Here is a 16,955-nt window from a genome sequence, read left to right on the forward strand (position 1 = left end):
GTAAAGCATCCTCATTCTTGTGCTTGGTTTGATTAATGGTGCATGAGAGCCAGACAGTAAACCTCTTTCCCTTAATTGATTAAAAATGGAAAGGATAGATGTCAAGTGAACGTGTAATTAAGGGCACTGCAAATGGTGTGCTTTTATGCTGTCTTACCCATCTTTTTCGAGATTGTTTTCTCCCAAGAACTCTGAAGAAGTTTCCAGATACCAGATTGTTAAAAGTGACTTATGTAGTAAACTTCAAACGTGGTAGTTGAATATTCAGTTGATGCCTGTGTGTTATAGATAGGAAAGCAGTTCTCTGAAAGAACCAGATTACAAAGCAAATTTCAATATCAATGGGAAATGACTCCCACAGATCCCAGAACACAGCGGCTCTGCGATGCAGTCGGACTGCATTGATACCAGTGTTCTCTTGGTTCCTGCAAGCCTTTCTTGAGGTTTCTTGTTTCGCCAAGCTCTGAACTGGCCTCTGGCTTTGCCTCAGAAGCACAGAGCTGGAGTATCTGTGGGAGAAAGTGGAACTGGACCAATAATCTGCAAAGGCAATTACTGGTGATGTGTGTATTGGCAGGTTTCATTCTAGCATTTGTGACAGGTCATGTCTTGTTATTTGTCTTGTGTACATAATACACTGAACAGAGGTAGGAGTCACCTCTTGGATGACACATTAGTTGAAAATGTGGGTTTACTTGACAAAAGGCATCCCGAGCCATGGAGTTTTCACTTTCCTTTTGGTGTTTGGTGGTTCTTCGTCCAATTTGCAAAGAAAACACCAATCTCTCTGTGTGGTTAGTTGGGTTCAAAATAATGAAAAAAAAAAAAAATCCCATAGGTAACCACTGTTGGTGGTCTTTCTGCCTCCAGTACGCTGGACGGCAAAGGCTGGGATTCTCCACCTGCTTTGCTTCAAGAGCAGTTTGTTCTGGACTTCCAGGAAGCCCTCTCTGCCATCGAGCACCTTTCAAACCTTCACCCTTCCCCATGCCCGGATCGCAAATGATTATCATAGTGTAGCTGTTCAAGATTTACCTACAACAATATTTTATTCCTTCAGAACGTACATGAAATTAAGAGAAATTGACAAATTTGTTCTGGATGAAACGAAACAGCATCAGAATCTTGTAATGCTCAGAAAGCTACAATAAGCAGTCAATTATTTCCAGGGCACTATTCTGGCTGTGTGCCAGACACTGTTTTAAGTGCTTTACATGTATTAATCCATCTAATCTTCCTAATAACCCCATGAGGAATGCACCATTATCTCTCCTTTACAGGTAAGGAAACAGGCGCAGAGAGGTTAAGTAGCTTGCCCAAAGGTCTCACAGCTGGCAACAGGAGGCGCCAGGATTGAAACCCACACAGTCTGCTTCTAAGGTTCATGTTCTCAACAGGTGTAATACTGCCTCTCTGAATAGTGATTGGGATATACATATATGTGTGTGTGTGTGCCTCTCTCACTCACTCTGTCTCTACAGTGATAAATAGCAGCCAACCTCAAAAACCCTTTTGTAAAGAATTTATACAAAGCTTTATGCCTTTGCAACTTTTCTGTTCTCTCCTTTCATTGGAATCTGAGACCTTATTGTTATTTGAATTACTTTAAGCAATCAAATGCATCTAGGAAAGAAACAATAATGAAGGAGGATGCCTTATATCAAGGGTGCCTGATGACACTGAACTCTACAGGAAGGCTGCATTTCAGTAGTGCCCTTGTCAGAATCTTTGTCATACCTAACATACTTAGAAGAAGTGTAGCCATTAATCTGTCAGTTTTCAAATTGTGTGTCGTAAGAATTTAACTTATCATCTATGTGGATTTATTTTTCTTTAAGGTACTAATTCTGTCTGCATTAAAACATGTATAACCTATATTCTTCTGCTTCTTCAGTAAAAAGCTCTCAGTACTCTCTTGCCCCACCTGAAATGGCTCTCAGGGAAGGGTTGAGGGGCACTGGATGGGTTTCCTGTCATTCCCAGGGATGTGTGAGGCCTCAGACGAGGCTGTCCCTTACCTCACCTCTGGCCCCATCATGATGATTAATAGGATCTCGTTTCAGAGCTCTAGGTTTTAGAAAAAAGAAACATGCCAATCATACCATACATGCATGTGCAAGCCCAACCACAGAAGGCTGAAAACAGTGGGGTTCCCTTACAAGCTCCTCCCTTTACCTGTGCTTCTCTTGTCTGAGGGTATTCTGATGGGCTACTGGGGAGCAAGGCTGGTGGCAGATGTATCTAGGTGACACGATGCTGACTCCGTCAGCCAGCGTCCACCTGGCTGCCTGCCTGCAGACCGCAACCTCCAGCCCAGTGTCCTTGCTGCCCTGCAGCACCTTTCTGGGACCTACATGGAACAGCAAAATACCTCTGGAGTACTGGCTGGCAGGCGGTGGTACTGCTGAGTACCACATGGAAAGAATGATGCATGCAGGACCTGGATCCAACTCTCAACTTCCCATCCACCAGCTGGGGGATTGTGGTCAGTGGTTTAACTGTGCAGCGTCTCAGTGAGCTCGTCTCCATACCTGAATTTAGCTCATGATGCTCCATTCTTCACAGTGCCTTTTGGGGATCAGATGAGAAACTGTAGGAAGACATTTTACAACAGTGCTACTCAAATATAAGGGATTGTTATTGTCAAAAACTTCCTAGGAGAAAGTATGGTCATCTTGGACCCCAGCTATTGCCTTCTACCTGGCATCACCAATATTTAGAGTAGAAGAGGAGAGAATATGCGGAGACATTTGGAATTGTCTGATTCTACCCAGTGACATCAAATCTCTTTGTAGCTTTCCATGTAGGGTTCTTTCTTTTCCCACGGTCTTGGTCAGCAGGGGCTGCTATAACAAAGTGCCATAGACTGGGAGGCGTATAAACAACACATCTAGTTTTCACAGTTCTGGAGACTGGAAGTCCAAGTTCAGGGTGCCAGCCAGCACAGTCAAGTTCTGGTGAAGACTTCTTCCTGGTTGCAGATTCCTGACTTCTTGCTGTGTCCACACATGGTGGAAGGGAGGAGAAAGTTCTCTGGGGTCCCTTTTATAAGGGCACTGGACTCATTCATGACTAATGACTACTAAACTCACCGTGATGACCTAATCACCCCAAAGGGCTCTACCTGCTAATATCATCACATTGGATTAGGATTCCAGCATATTAATTTTGGGGAGACACACACATCCAGTTCATTGTACCCACTTCTCCACCCTCTTTCCTCTTGGGGGAAAACACACTCTTAGGCTATTTCATGAGTAGAGAATATGACCTACCCTCTGAAGTGTGGTGCAGGGAATAGGGTTTCAGGCTAGTTTCCACGCTTTATGCCTTGTGGCTTTTTACACCAGAGGGCTCAGGTAAGTGCCCTTCACTCAATGTCCTGGCGCTGGATCATGAATCAAGTCCATTCAGTTTCCCATACATGGAGGCAGAAGCCCAGTAATCACGGTTAATGCTGAGAGACAAAATCCTGGCAGAATATTAGTAGGAGCTTAACAAGTTCCCCAAAGGGAGATTAGAGATGCTCAAGGAGTCACTTAGCCGAACCAGCACACAAAAGCACACTCGGCTTCTGCCAGCATCTGGAAACAAGGTGTCTGCTTCCCTTCCATAACCCAGGTATTGGAAAGTTCCTGTCCCAGCACACACAGCAGAGGCAGGAACCCACTGTTCAGTGCAAGATGACTGTCCACATGCAGGCCGGCTGCTCCTAAACACCAGATGACTGTGATAAGGGCTTCTGCTTTAAATGCTTTGTCTCCAGACTGTCATAAACCTATGAGAACATCAAAATCCAAAGAGTTGAAGTCACGTGTCCAGGACCATTTTGTTAGTTTTGACTGCAGAGCTCAGGTTCCGTCCCTTACAGTCCTCTGCTTGTCCATCTCTGTGGTACAGGTTGGAAGCTGCTATAGAATCCCACCCCCAATCTTCCCTATGAGTTGTTGTCAACAAATAGTGCTTTCCAAATAGCTCTCCCTTTCCTATATTGAACAAATAAGTTGGAGAGTTCTTAAAGAAATAAAGAGTACACCACCATGACTTAGAAGAGAGGACTGTGAGGGACATTGGGTATCATCTGGTTCTACCCAGTGAGGTCAAATGACTTACCTTGCACCATGCACACCCTCAGGAGAGAGCCCAACCCTGGCGCGTCACCCCGCCTCCTCAGGGCTCACTCTGCTGGACCAACCCTCAGCAGGCAAAGACCAAAGCTAGTCACAAGAACGGCACTAGCAATGCACCTTCCTGACTCCATTAGCCCAAGTATTGACATTAGTTGTGTGGAAATGTTTTGCCACAGTCATCTGTTGAGTGAGTACTGTGTGGCAGGAGCCGTGTGATCAAGAGTGAACTTCGGCAGTGTAGAGTGGAGTTCCAGTAGTTCCAACCCTTTCCTTATCAATCAAGTGCCTCAAACAAGTTATCTAACCTCTCTTAGCATCGCTCCTGGCTCACAGTGCATTCTGGAATGGCTAGTCCTTCACATGCATTCTGGAATCTCTTCCAAGGAATGAGTGAGGGTGGCACTGTTATTCACCCAAAATACAGATGAAAAACCTGAGGTGTGGAGATGTTAAGTGAGTTGCCCAACATCAAAAATCAAGGTAGAGGTGGAGCTGGCTCCAGAGTCCACATTCTTAACCAAGAGGCTGAGCTCTCCTGGGGTCACATGGCTGCTGAGGAGTGCAGAGGGACTGGGTTCACATCCTGCCTCACTTCCTGAGCTGAGTTTACTCCCAGATCTAAGCTGCTTTGTATGGAAGCAGCTGAAATTGTCATGTGATGAACTGAAAAAGCCTTTTGTAAAAACGTTAGTGTTCATTCATTATTTCAATAAATATTTGAGCACCTATCTTATACCAAGGATTGTTTTCAGAGCTGGAGAGAGAAGTGAATAAGACAAGATAGAGTCTTCATTTCCTTAGAAGCAAATTATAAACAAACGAACAACACTTTCTAAAATGACTTACTATATTCAAGTGCTACGAAAAGAATAAACCAGGGTGCTGTGATGGCAAGTAACTCCAGTCTAGTTTTGACTGGGCAGTCAGGGAAGGCCTTAGTGAGTGAGGGAGGCAGCCATGCAGAGACTGGGAGACAGTTGCAAACAGATGAACAGGAGCTGCAAAGTTCCTCAGGAAGGATTGTGCTTGGTGTTTTAGTGGTAATAGAACTCTGATTTTACACAGATAATGTTCTCCACACTGGCATTTCTTTCCCTCATTTACCTATCAAAAGGACAATGAGGGCTGGGTGCAGTGGCTCACACCTATAATCCCAGCACTTTGGGAGGCCAAGGCAGTAGGATCATGTGAGGTCAGGAGTTCGAGACCAGCCTGGCCAACATGGTGAAACTTCGTCTCTACTGAAAACACACAAAAAAATTAGTTGGGCGTGGTGGCACATGCCTGTAATCCCAGCTATTTGGGAGGTTGAGGCAGGAGAATCGCTTGAACCCTGGAGGCGGAGGTTGCAGTGAGCTGAGATCGTGCCATAGCATTCCAGCCTGGGCAACAGAGTGAGACTCTTTCTCAAAAAAAAAAAAAAAAAAAAAAAAAAAAAAAGACAATGAGTATGTTTGTGTTGCCTTCAGAAGTAAGAAGCAAACTGGAATAATCAACTTCTTCTTTCCTGGAAATACAACGCCAAAGGCATTTGTGCATTTTTGTGGCCAGCAATGTTGTGGGCAGACCCATACATTTGTAGCCCACGCTTCAGTGCCTGCTCTGAAACCCAGGTAAAAGAGGACAATTTCATCCTGGCTGATGTGTTTTAACCAGCCAGGCAAATTCGCATGGATCCACAGGCCCTGAGAGTGTAAAATATAATACTGAGGGATACATATGGAAAAGCTGATTTGCTGCCCAACCTCAAGGTCAAGCACAGGTCTGAGCGGGCCACCTGTATCTTTCTAGAGTCGTCTTCTCAGCGAAATGGAGCTGCTGCTACCTGCCACCTTGGAAAAGCTGCTTGCTGGCCTCGTACGTGAGAGGTATGCCCAACTCACTTCGGGGAGGTTATTTCAACTTTTTGCTACATCAGGACTCTGTGACTGGTGAACATCAAAAACCCGAAGAAACACACACGCCCTTGCCTGCCCTTGGTAAGCCTGGAGAGAATTTCACTGGTCAATAAGAGATTATTCTGAATTTTGTCTGATTATTCTGGAGCTGACATTTTCGGGCGTCACATTTAACATGGACATTTTTGAAGCATAACTTTGATAACCACTCTTGCCGAGGCAGCTGCCTGCCTGTTCTTGCTTCAGATTCAGTTCCTGCTGAGATCTGCATGGAAAGAAGTATTTCCCACTATGGGGCTCACACAACTAAATGGCACCACTGAAATCCCCTGTCAAGCCCCTGGTTGGTGTCTAATTAGTGTATGACTTTAGGAAGCGGGACAACACGTTTACATTTTTGCAGGCTATTACCTGAACGTGATCGCTGAATAGCCTCGGCTGTTCAAATAGCAATGCTGCATACAATGAGAAATATGTGTGTGTGTGTGTGTGTGTGTGTGTTTGTGTAGGAGGACACACCCCTGCTCACTGGCAGAAGTGACGTATCTGCAATCCTGTGTCAAGAGGGGTCTAGGCTTCCTTAAGATTTAAGCAGTGAACACAGAAGTGGCTGCATTGTTTTTTTTTTTTTTTTTTTTTTTTCTGGGGAGTGGGAGGCAGGAATGGAGTCTTGCTCTGTGGCCCAGGCTGGAGTGCAGTGGTGCGATCTCAACTCACTGCAACCTCTGCCTCCTGGGTTCAAGTGCTTCTCCTGCCTCAGTCTCCTGAGTAGCTGGGATTACAGGCACTTGCCACCATGCCCTGCTAATTTTTATATTTTTAGTAGAGATGGGGTTTTGCCATGTTGCCCAGGCTGGTCTTAAACCACTGACCTCAAGTGATCTGCCTGTCTCAGCCTCCCAAAGTGCTGGGGTTACAGGTGTGAGCCACTGTGCCTGGCCAGCTGTACTTCTTATTATCCTCCTACGAGAAGCCCGATTTTGTTTTCGGAGTGCTCCTTGTGTGAACTGGGGTTGTGGGAAGGAGTGACATTTCCCCTCCTTTGTTCAGGTGGGGTGAAGACTTGACTCACAGGTGACTGACGTGGGGTGGGAACTGTTTCGAGCTGTCCTCATCTCTGGGCCTGTTTCCTGACCTGTGAAATGAGAAGGTTGGGTGGGATCAGTTTCCCAAGCTTGCCAGTAGTGAGTAGCCCCTGGAGCGCTCATTCAAAAGCTGCTCTGCTCTCCCGAATGAGAATGTTTAGGAGTGAACTCTGTCATGAGCAGACATCCAAGTGATCCTCCCCTTCAAGGATATTTGGAAATGGTGGTCTGAGCAGTCTCTAACAGATCTTCCAACTCCCAAACTCCTGTCCCGGCTATGTCTGGAAGGCAGTGACTCCTAACTATTCCTGAGACCCAAATGGCTTTGCAAGTCTAACGACAGCTGTGGATGCTCTGTTTAGTAAAAATGTATACAGACACAGAATATCAAATTCAGTTGCAGGGTCTGTGGCTCTTGATTAAGAATTCCTACTCTAAGGTTAACCCTTGAAAGAGAATGTAAGCATTCACTTGAGCCAGGCATGAAGCAGCTGCTCACTAAAGGGCAGTTATTATGCTATTTCTGTCTCTCAGCTTTTCTATGAAATTCTAGTATTATTATCTCATTGTATAGATGAGGACACTGAGGCATAGTGAGATTAGCATGCATTGTAAGTTGTGGCTGAATTTGAACTCAGTGTGATTCCAGAGCCAGTGTGAACTTAAAATCTGGGCTACCTGATAAAGTGGTTATCAGTTTTGCCTACTTGAATTCATGACACTTTCTGCTCCTAATATTTCTGGCCAGTTCCCTATACTTCCTTATAGTAGTCATAATTAACTTAGCAGCTACTATGTGCCAGGAATGCTACACACATTGTCTCAGAAAATGATATACAGTTTTTTTGTTTGTTTGTTTGTTTTGAGACGGAATTTCACTGTTATTGTCCAGGCTGGAGTGCAATGGCACAATCTCGGCTCACAGCAACTTCCGTCTCCTGGGTTCAAGTGATTCTCCTGCCTCAGCCTCCCGAGTAGCTGGGATTACAGGTGCCTGTCACCATGCCTGGCTAGATATACATTATTAATGTACATGTTGAGTCCTAAGTAGAAACAGGAAAAATTAGGAAGGTAAATGTATCCTAAGACTCAGAAGTTTTTTGGATTGTTGTTTCTTTGGATAATTTATATTTCATTATACTATCAGAGAACTAGAGATAGAGCAGAAACTGAAGATTTTCTAGTTCAAATATCATTCTCCTAGAGACTAGTAGAGAATAGCAATAAATAGTTATTTGCAAGGATTAGTTAATTCATTCTAGAGTCTTACGAAGTCTATCAATGGTTTTGTCTCTATTTCCACCATTTTAATGTTGATCAGATGTGGGCTGGCTCTCTTTGCACTGCTAGGCAGAGCTACTGTTCACTGAGTAGGTGCTTTGTGCTGGCGCTGTGCTCAAGCACTTTACATGGATTATTTCACTTCAGATACCCCTTTTAAGCAAAAAACTTCAAGCAGAGATCTTGTCTGATTTCATGGCTGCACATTTTCCAAGTAGGAGAAATATACAATTGAGGAACACGCCCAAGGCTGCTCAGCAAGCCCAGGAGAGAGAGTGGGGTGGGGAGGGAGAGATCACATGCAAGCAAGCACTGGGACAGAACCTGTACCCTCCTGATGATTCTCAGGCCTGTCTGGGTGGCATCACTTGGCAGACTGGCCCAGCCAAGATCACACGGACAGCAGGAGGATCCTCAATCACAGGGGATCACATGCTCTACTGACTGAAACCAACACATAAAAAGGTCTAGGCCCATTTCATGTGAGTGAGATCCAGAGGGGCTCCTTTGCTCAGCCCTACCTGCTGGTGCAAGTGGCTGTCCCAAAGCGCAGGCCCCACCACAGCCCCACCCTGGGACACCAGACTCCCTGCCACCACAGAGGGAGCAGCAACAGGTAGGGCACACCTAGGTAGGGCATCCCATATAACCTTTTCTAGGTTGGCCTTGCCCAGTGTGACGTAGCCAGCCAGGCAACACCAGATCTGAAATACCCATCTGTGCAGAACCCACTGAAGGGGTTGGGTGTCTAGACTTTAAGAGTGTTGGGCTTGTTGTCGGTGGAGGGGTGGAGCAGGCTTCTTGGCCCTGACCTCACCTTAATAGAGATCCTCCCATTTTGGCCTCGGAGGTTTAATACATAGTCACAGAAGTGTACTGAAATAGTCACAAGAAGGAATGCTCTCCATATAACTTTAACGTTGTACAGTGCTTTCTGAGTGAAATGAATTTTTTCATGGAATGGATTTTTTTAACGAGTCTTGAAATTAACATGTGAGTAGCAGCATGACACATTACCTCGTGTGTGTGTGTGTGTGTGTGAAGGCCATTTGTTAAATAGAACGCCTAAAAATACCATTGTTTTTGTTTTTGCAGTTGTCAAGGGCCTCAATAAATGCAAGCTGGCTCAGGTGATGCTTGACCTGAGAGGTATGGAAAGACAGATTAGAAGTCTCAGCAGAGAACCAAACCCAGACACCACTTCTGCAGAAGTTCTGTACCCCGGTTTCCCCACTGCAGGCATAACCAGCAGCCCCTGAAAGGCCCCAGAGCAGCCCATTGTCTTTAGAAATGCAGGCCCAGGATCAGCTCTGCTACCAGCCGTGGGATCTTGAGTCAGTGGCCCATACTTTGAGCTGTGTTTCCACAGTGCAAGCCTGGCTGGACAGTGTTATTTCAGAGTTCTCCTGTCTGTGGCATCTTCAGAAGTTAAAGATTTGCTTGACCACCATAAGGTGCCCTGGGAGTGTAGACCTCCCACAACCCAGCTGCCTGGCTGGCAGTGGGTGGGCAGTAAGCAGTAGAGAGAGGACAGGTGGCCTGGAAGCTGACAGCCTGCTTCTGGATTCTCCCTAGTAAGCTTGGAATGACGCTGGAGCAGCTCTGGGCCGGGGGGACCAGCCTAAGGCTGGACGCAAAAGACTGGGCGCCACCTAGTCTGCTCATCAGGTATTAAGTGCCCTGAGTTTTCAAAGCTCCGGTAATTCAGTAGTGGACAGGTAAGGTTCCTGCCCCTCCTGGGGCTTCCCGTCCGGGGGTGGGGAGGACGTCACTATATGAAATTATCTTATTTATAGCTTAATGTCATTATTTAAAGGGGGGACATTAAATACTAATGTCATTATTTAAAGTCCCACCCTGACTTGTTCATGGTTAGGCTTCCTCCAGGATGCCTTACTTGCTGACACCATCACGGAAGCCAAGATTAGGCCTTGCCACTTGAGGGGTGGGCAAGGTGGGGACGGGGTTGGATGGAATGGTCAAAAAAAGTCTTTCAGAGTTCTTCCAATCCTGAACTAACTCACCTGCACCCTTTGGCCCAATCATTTTCACTCCTGAGGGTCTGCAATCTTCGTTTCTACATTCTAGGAAGAAAGGGGTTGGACCCTCCCTCTTTAAGCTGGGTGGGGTCCGAATCCCGTGTTTCTTTCACTTCCTGAGCTGGGCTGGCTGGGTGGGAACAGGCTCCTCGCCGCCTCCCAAGCGCTGGCCCCTACCACACGGCCGCCCGTCCGGGCCTCCCTCCAACCTCGTGGCAGAGCCCTGCGGTTTCCCAGCGGAGCCGGGCCCGGGACTGCTCCCTCGCGGGCGGGGCTCACCTGTCCCGGCCCGGCCCCCTCCCGCGCCCCAGGTGGCTCAGGGCGGGGAGGAGCCGCGCCCCGCCCCGCGCGGCCGCAGCCAACGCCGGCCCCAGGCGGGCGCGCTGGGAGCCGGTACCGAGAGCCGGGCGAGGGAGCCGAGAGGCCCGGCGGGCTCGGGCGGCGAGGTGAGCGGGGCCAGTGCAGCAGGCGGGGGCGGTGGTGGGTTCCGGACGGCTCACCCCGCGCCGGAGCGAGTGCGGGGCCACGCGACTGCGGCGGGAGATGCGCTGCGCCCCTGCCCGGCGCGCCGGGGCAGCCAGGAGCTCGCGGGGCCGCGGCGCAGTGGCGGCGTCGGGGTCTCGTCGCTGCCTCGGGGCGAGCAGCTGCCAGCATCTGGACGGGGCGGGAGCAGGGGGCCGGGGCAAGGCTGGAGCGGTGTGGGTCTGTAATCGTCCAGAGCCTTGTGGGGCCAGTGACTTCGGCAGAGCCGAGGGGAGAGGAGAGACTGGGGGCCAAACTGCTGGAGAGAGCGCGGAGCTGGGGCTGGGGTTCAAGGCCGATCGTGGGGCCAAGAGCGAGCGAGCGAGCTCCAGTGTTTTCCTCTGGGCGCTTCACTCGGGGCCAGCGCGGGTGCCGCAGCTTCCCCTGCCCCGGCTCTTTACTTTTGTTGTTGAATAAACGACCTTACACATTGGTTAGTTACCTGGGGCTTCTCAAAAGCTGGGTCTGGAGGCTGCTCTGACTCCAGGGGGCTTGTGTTGTCAGGCTTCAGGTCTGTATGCCCTGTGGCGTTTGCGGGGAGCTGGTGGGTGGAGGGGTACTGTCCACCTCCCAAAGCCAGGGGATCAGGAGTGGGAAAGTGGGAAAAGTCTAGAATGCTATTTAAATTCCAGTAACTAGCTATATGACCTTGAGCAAGTTACTTAACTGCTCTGAGCCTCAGTTCCCTTAAAGTAAAATAGGTATTATTAATATTATAATCATTACAACAGTCTTAGGTTATATGATGTTCATGGAGTACATAGCATACTGCTTGATTTTTTCCCCCTTTGTGTTGATGTGGTGATGTGTGTGTTGTGGGGTGGGGGCATTCTTTCCCACCCTGGCTTGTTCATGGTGAGGCTTCCTCCAGGATGCCTTACTTGCTGATACCATCCCCAGAGGTCAAGATTAGGGCTGCCAGTGCACAGGCCCTGCAGATGGAGGGGGTGTTGTCAGACTGCCCTCATCATTACCTGTCGTATTTGTCAGAATTGTTTTCTTTGGGTTGGGTTTTGGTCACTTGAAAATTGCCTTATACTATGTAGAAATTGATGGGGTAACATAAATGAAAAGGTCGAGGATTTTGGCTTAAAGCTATAGCTAGTTCCAGAGGCTCATATAAGGTTCCAGGGCTAGTTCTCTCTTGTGTATATCTTAGCTGTTTTTCTCTCTGTGTTGACTGGTTCTTAGTATGGACGATAAATAGGACTTGCACCTTCAGGCTTATGTGCTCCTTCAGAGAGAGAGACAGAGACAGAGAGGGAGAGAGAGAATCCCATCTTCTCTATCCATATAGCAGTCTCTCTCTTTTTTTCTTTTGAGACGGAGTCTTACTTTGTCACCCAGGCTGGAGTGCAGTGGCATGATCTCTGCTCACTGCATGCAACCTCTACCTCTCAGGTCCAAGCGATTATCCTGCTTCAGCCTCCCAAGTAACTGAAATTACAGGCGTGGGCCACCACGCTGGGCTAATTTTTGTATTTTTAGTAGAGATGGGGTTTCACCATGTTGGCCAGACTGGTCTCGAACTCCTGACCTCAAGTGATCTGCCCGTGTTGGCCTCCCAAAGTGCTGGGATTACAGGCATGAGCCACTGCACGGCTCCTTATAACAATCTTATTGACATACTGGACCAAAGCAGAGCCAAGCCATCTCAGCAGACAGGAAGAGGTTTCCACAACAGGAATGGGCACATGACCCACTGTGATTGATAGACTGGCGCACCTCAGCTGCAAGGGATGTCGGTAGGGGGCGCAATTCCCAATGAGAAGTCTGTCAAAATAGGACATGCTCATTGTACTATCTCTGTCTTTGCTCACCAGCATCTAAAGGTAGTCTGCAGTAGAATGTAGACACCCTGGGGGCCATATTCCGTCAGTCAAGTCTTTATCTAATGCATGGAAGGCATTCTGTGTGTCTATCCTTTCATTCATTGTTTTTTGTTTATTCATTCATTCGACATTTAATAAATGCTCAACATATGCCAGGGCCTCTGCCAAGGGTGAAAATGCTTGCTTTTGAGAAGCTCACAGTCTAGTTGGAAAGACAGATATGTAGATAACATCGTCTAGGACTCATCTGTTTGGGGACATAGTGAAGACTCCCCGAAGAAACTGTAGCTGAGCTTTGAATTGAAGATGAGAAGGACAGGTCTAGGAGAAAAAGTTGAGAGATTTTCTAGGCCATGTGGTAGGATTCTGGAGGGACACTTTTTGTTGTAACATTATTTAGGTTACTCTACTGTCTTGCTTAGAACATCTGAAGGTAGGTCGTTCAAAGTGGCCACAGCTCTTGGGTGGCTTCTAGAAAATTATCTTGGTTTTCCAGGGTGACTAGAGCTCCATCATGCCTTTACATGACAACATCCAAAGCAGAAAAAAGAAGGTCAGAGATTGCTGCTTAGTCTTTCCATAGATAACAAAGAACAAATTTTCCCCGCAGTACCCTGTGTCACTGGCCAAAGTGGTCTCATGCTTACCCTGAAACCAGTGATTGGCAAAGGAGAAGAGGGGCCTATGATTGTTTTGCTCAAGCTATTTTCTGGAGCTGTAGTAGGGGCTCACCTACTCTGAGCATCCATGCCCCATGTCTGAACACAATCAGAATTTTGTTAGCAAGGAGGAAAGTGAGACTGCCTGTTGGGCTGTTATGTAGGCAACCAACTGTGTCTCTCAGAGGTGGAGACAGGTGATGCAAGGTCTGGCATAGATTGGTAATCAGAAGTCCAATACCGTGGGAGACGCCTAGGGTGTGGCTGAGGGGAGGAAAGGAGCTGAGGTTGGAAAAGTAAGTAAAGACAGGATTACCCTGTATTAGATTCTGTGGATGTTACTAAGAAGCATAGTAAATCTTGGTCCTATTCCTCTGCGAGCTTACACTTGAAACCTGGAAAAGCTTTTCTGAGTTTTCCATACTCTCAATAGTAATAGCAGCAGTGGCTCACTTTATGGTGGTAATTCTCAAGGGGTGGATTGGGGTGGAGGAGTTTCAAACCCTTTGTAGTTTGAAAAGCCTCACAGATGATTTTTCTGGGCTACCCACTGCCTACCTTCCCTGGTAACTCCCCGTCCCTCTCTCGAGAACACTTACTTGCTCTAAATCATGTCTTTGTTTCAGTATTGTTAACTGTCTTCAAACTAACAGGCTGGGACTTGGTGAAGATGCAATTAATGGTAGATCCTGGACTAGAAAACAATTCTCCTGATGCTAAGTCCAATGAGTGATAGCTTTGATAGTTGCATTTAGTAGGAAACCAGCCTCTACCATGAACTGCTTTGAAATCATTTATCCTATTTTCATCTGAAACATGAAGTGGGTGCTGCACTTTGTTTCTGCTTTATACAGTAGACATTGGTGGACATTGGTGCTGGACTTTTGGAATTAGATTGGGCAACCAGGGATGCCGCTTTTCATGATCCTCTGTCCTCAATATCTAGTTAGCAAAGAAATTGGCAAAAAGACATGGTCAGTAATCCTGGAAGAAAGCAGAAGTGGAGGGCAGCATATCTTCCTATTTTCAGCAACAATACTGCCATGGGCTGGCCAGGATCACTGGAAGAATGTGAGGGAATGAGGTAGAGAGAAATGCCTTGGGCAGTCATTCATTTCACAAATATTTACTGAGCATCTATTGTGTGCCAGACACTGTTCTAGGTGCTGGAGATTGGAGCTTACAGTCTACTGGAAGGAGACATTTATTTATGTTTTGTCTAATAAGTCAGGCAGTGAGAAGTATTGTAATAAAAAATAAAATAGATCTAGACAAGAGTGCAGTCATTAGAAACAAACTGGATATAGTGCTGGAAATCATGGCTTATTCTCTCTTGTTTCCAGCAGAGCAGTATGGTCTAAGCAGGTAGGGTTTTGGGCAAAAAGGACAGGTGTTCACTTGGAAAAAGAGAGTTCCATATTCAATAACTCAATTTTATAGGATTTCTTTTATGCAGAATTTCTTTGGTTGGTTGTTACACCTCACAATGTTCCTAAATATGATTTATAATGACTTACAAAAACATGGTACCAGGTCATGAGAAATAAATGAAGAAATATGAGTAAAGGGAAAATAAGGGTCATTTCTTTCATCATTATGTTCCAGAATTGTTTAGTTTTGGTAGCACGGAAAGGAGAAAAGATGGTGATTACAGATGTGGTGATTCATGCTAAGGGTTCGTTATTTATTTATTTATTTTTATTATTTATTTATTTATTTTGAGACAGAGTCTCACTCTGTCACCCAGGCTGGAGTGCAGTGGCGCGATCTTGGCTCACTGCAAGCTCCACCTCCTGGGTTCACGCCATTCTGCCTCAGCCTCCAAAGTAGCTGGGATTACAGACGCCGGCCAACACGCCCAGCTACTTTTTGTATTTTTAGTAGAGATAGGGTTTCACCGTGTTAACCAGGATATTCTCGATCTCCTGATCTCGTGATCCGCCTGCCTATGCCTCCTCCAGGAGATTTTGAATTTATGTCCTGAATTCAAAGAAAACTAACTTTTTTTTGGGTCAATATAAAGTACACCAAAAGTTAACAGATCAAAAATCCAATTCCAAAGTTAAATAATGTGCTACAGATACAAATTGATGAGAGGTTATGTTTGGACCCATTACTGCCTGGAAAAAACAGAAATGCAAATAAAATTTTAAAATGTTGAAGTGTTATGCAGAGGTAATTTTAACTACCTGTTTTTATTGAGTTTTCTTGTTGTTCAGTATAATAATCTAGATATAAGTCTGGTGTCAGAAATGTAATTTGTAGATTACTTCTCCCAACGACTGCCTTGTCATTTTTATTCCCTTAACAGTGTCTTCTCAGAGCAAAAGGTTTAATTTTGATAAACCAATTTATCAATTTTTTAATGCATCCAACTTTTGTTGTTGAATTGAAGAATTCTCTAACCAGAAAGTCTTGAACATTTCTATTTTCTTCTAGAAGTTTCATGTTTTATGTTTCAGTTTTATGTTTTACACTTAAGTCTATGATCCATTTTGCTTTAATTTTTGTATAAGGGATAAAGTATGAGTCAAAGGTCTTTTCTTTTTGTTATGTGGAAGTCCAAATGTTCCAGCACCATTGTGTGTTGAAATGACTGTCCTTTCTTCCCTTGAATTGTCTTAGAATTTTGTCACTAATCAATTAGCTAAAATGTAACGGTTTTATTACTAGACTCTCAATTCAGTTCCATTGATCTGTGTGCTTACTTCATGCCAACACCACAGTGTCTTGATTACTGTGGCTTTAGAATACATTTTGGAAGCACATAATGTAAACCCTCCAACTTTATTCCTTTCCAAAATTGCTATGACTCTTTTAGTTCTTTTGCCTTTCCATATGAATTCTAGAATTAATTTGTCAATATCTACAAAAAATTCTCCTGGGATTTTTGAATGGAATTGCATTGAATCTACTGATTAATTTAGGAAGAATTGACATCTTTACATTATTGAGTCCTGTAGTTCATGAGCAGGATATAATCATCCATTTATTTAAGTCTTTGATTTCTTCCATCAGCACTCTAGTTTCCAGGATATAGATCTTGCACATATTTTGTTAGATTTATACTTAAGTATTTCATTTTGGGGATTGCTGTTGTTGCTGGTATATAGAAATACAATTGATTTTTGTATGTTGATATTGTATCCTGTGGCCTTGCTAAAGTTACTCATCTGTTCTTAGATTCTTTGGAATTTTCTACATAGACAATCGTATTATCTGTAAATAGAGACAGTTTTATTTTTTCCTTTCTAACCTAAATGCCTTGTCTTTCTTTCCTCCCTCTCTCGTTCTCTTCCTCCAACTTATTACACTGGCTAAGAATTGCAGTACAATGTTGCATGGCAGTGATAAGAGAGAACATCCTTGCTTTGTTTCTTATCATAGAGCAGTCAGCAATAAATCTTTCACTGTTAAGTATGATGTTAGTTGAGTTTCTTGTAGATACAATATGATGTTAAGGAATTTCCCTTGTATTCCTAGTTTATTGACAGTGGTTTTTTTTTTTT

General features: G+C 45.5%; 1 protein-coding gene across 3 annotated transcripts in view; it reads left to right on the plus strand.

Annotated features, from left to right (window-relative positions):
* The first annotated feature begins 10,758 nt into the window (after window positions 1-10,758).
* Window positions 10,759-16,955, plus strand: part of LYPD6B (LY6/PLAUR domain containing 6B) — a 188,397-nt gene continuing 182,200 nt past the window's right edge. For 2 of the 3 annotated variants that reach the window (XM_030915975.1, XM_030915976.1), the window contains exon 1: window positions 10,759-10,879. The gene's annotated coding sequence lies outside the window, so the exon portion shown is untranslated. The remainder of the gene's footprint in view (window positions 10,880-16,955) is intronic. The other variant, XM_030915977.1, reaches the window with a different exon arrangement.

The sequence above is a fragment of the Rhinopithecus roxellana genome, chromosome 14, assembly GCF_007565055.1.
Source record: "Rhinopithecus roxellana isolate Shanxi Qingling chromosome 14, ASM756505v1, whole genome shotgun sequence".
NCBI lineage: Eukaryota > Metazoa > Chordata > Mammalia > Primates > Cercopithecidae > Rhinopithecus > Rhinopithecus roxellana.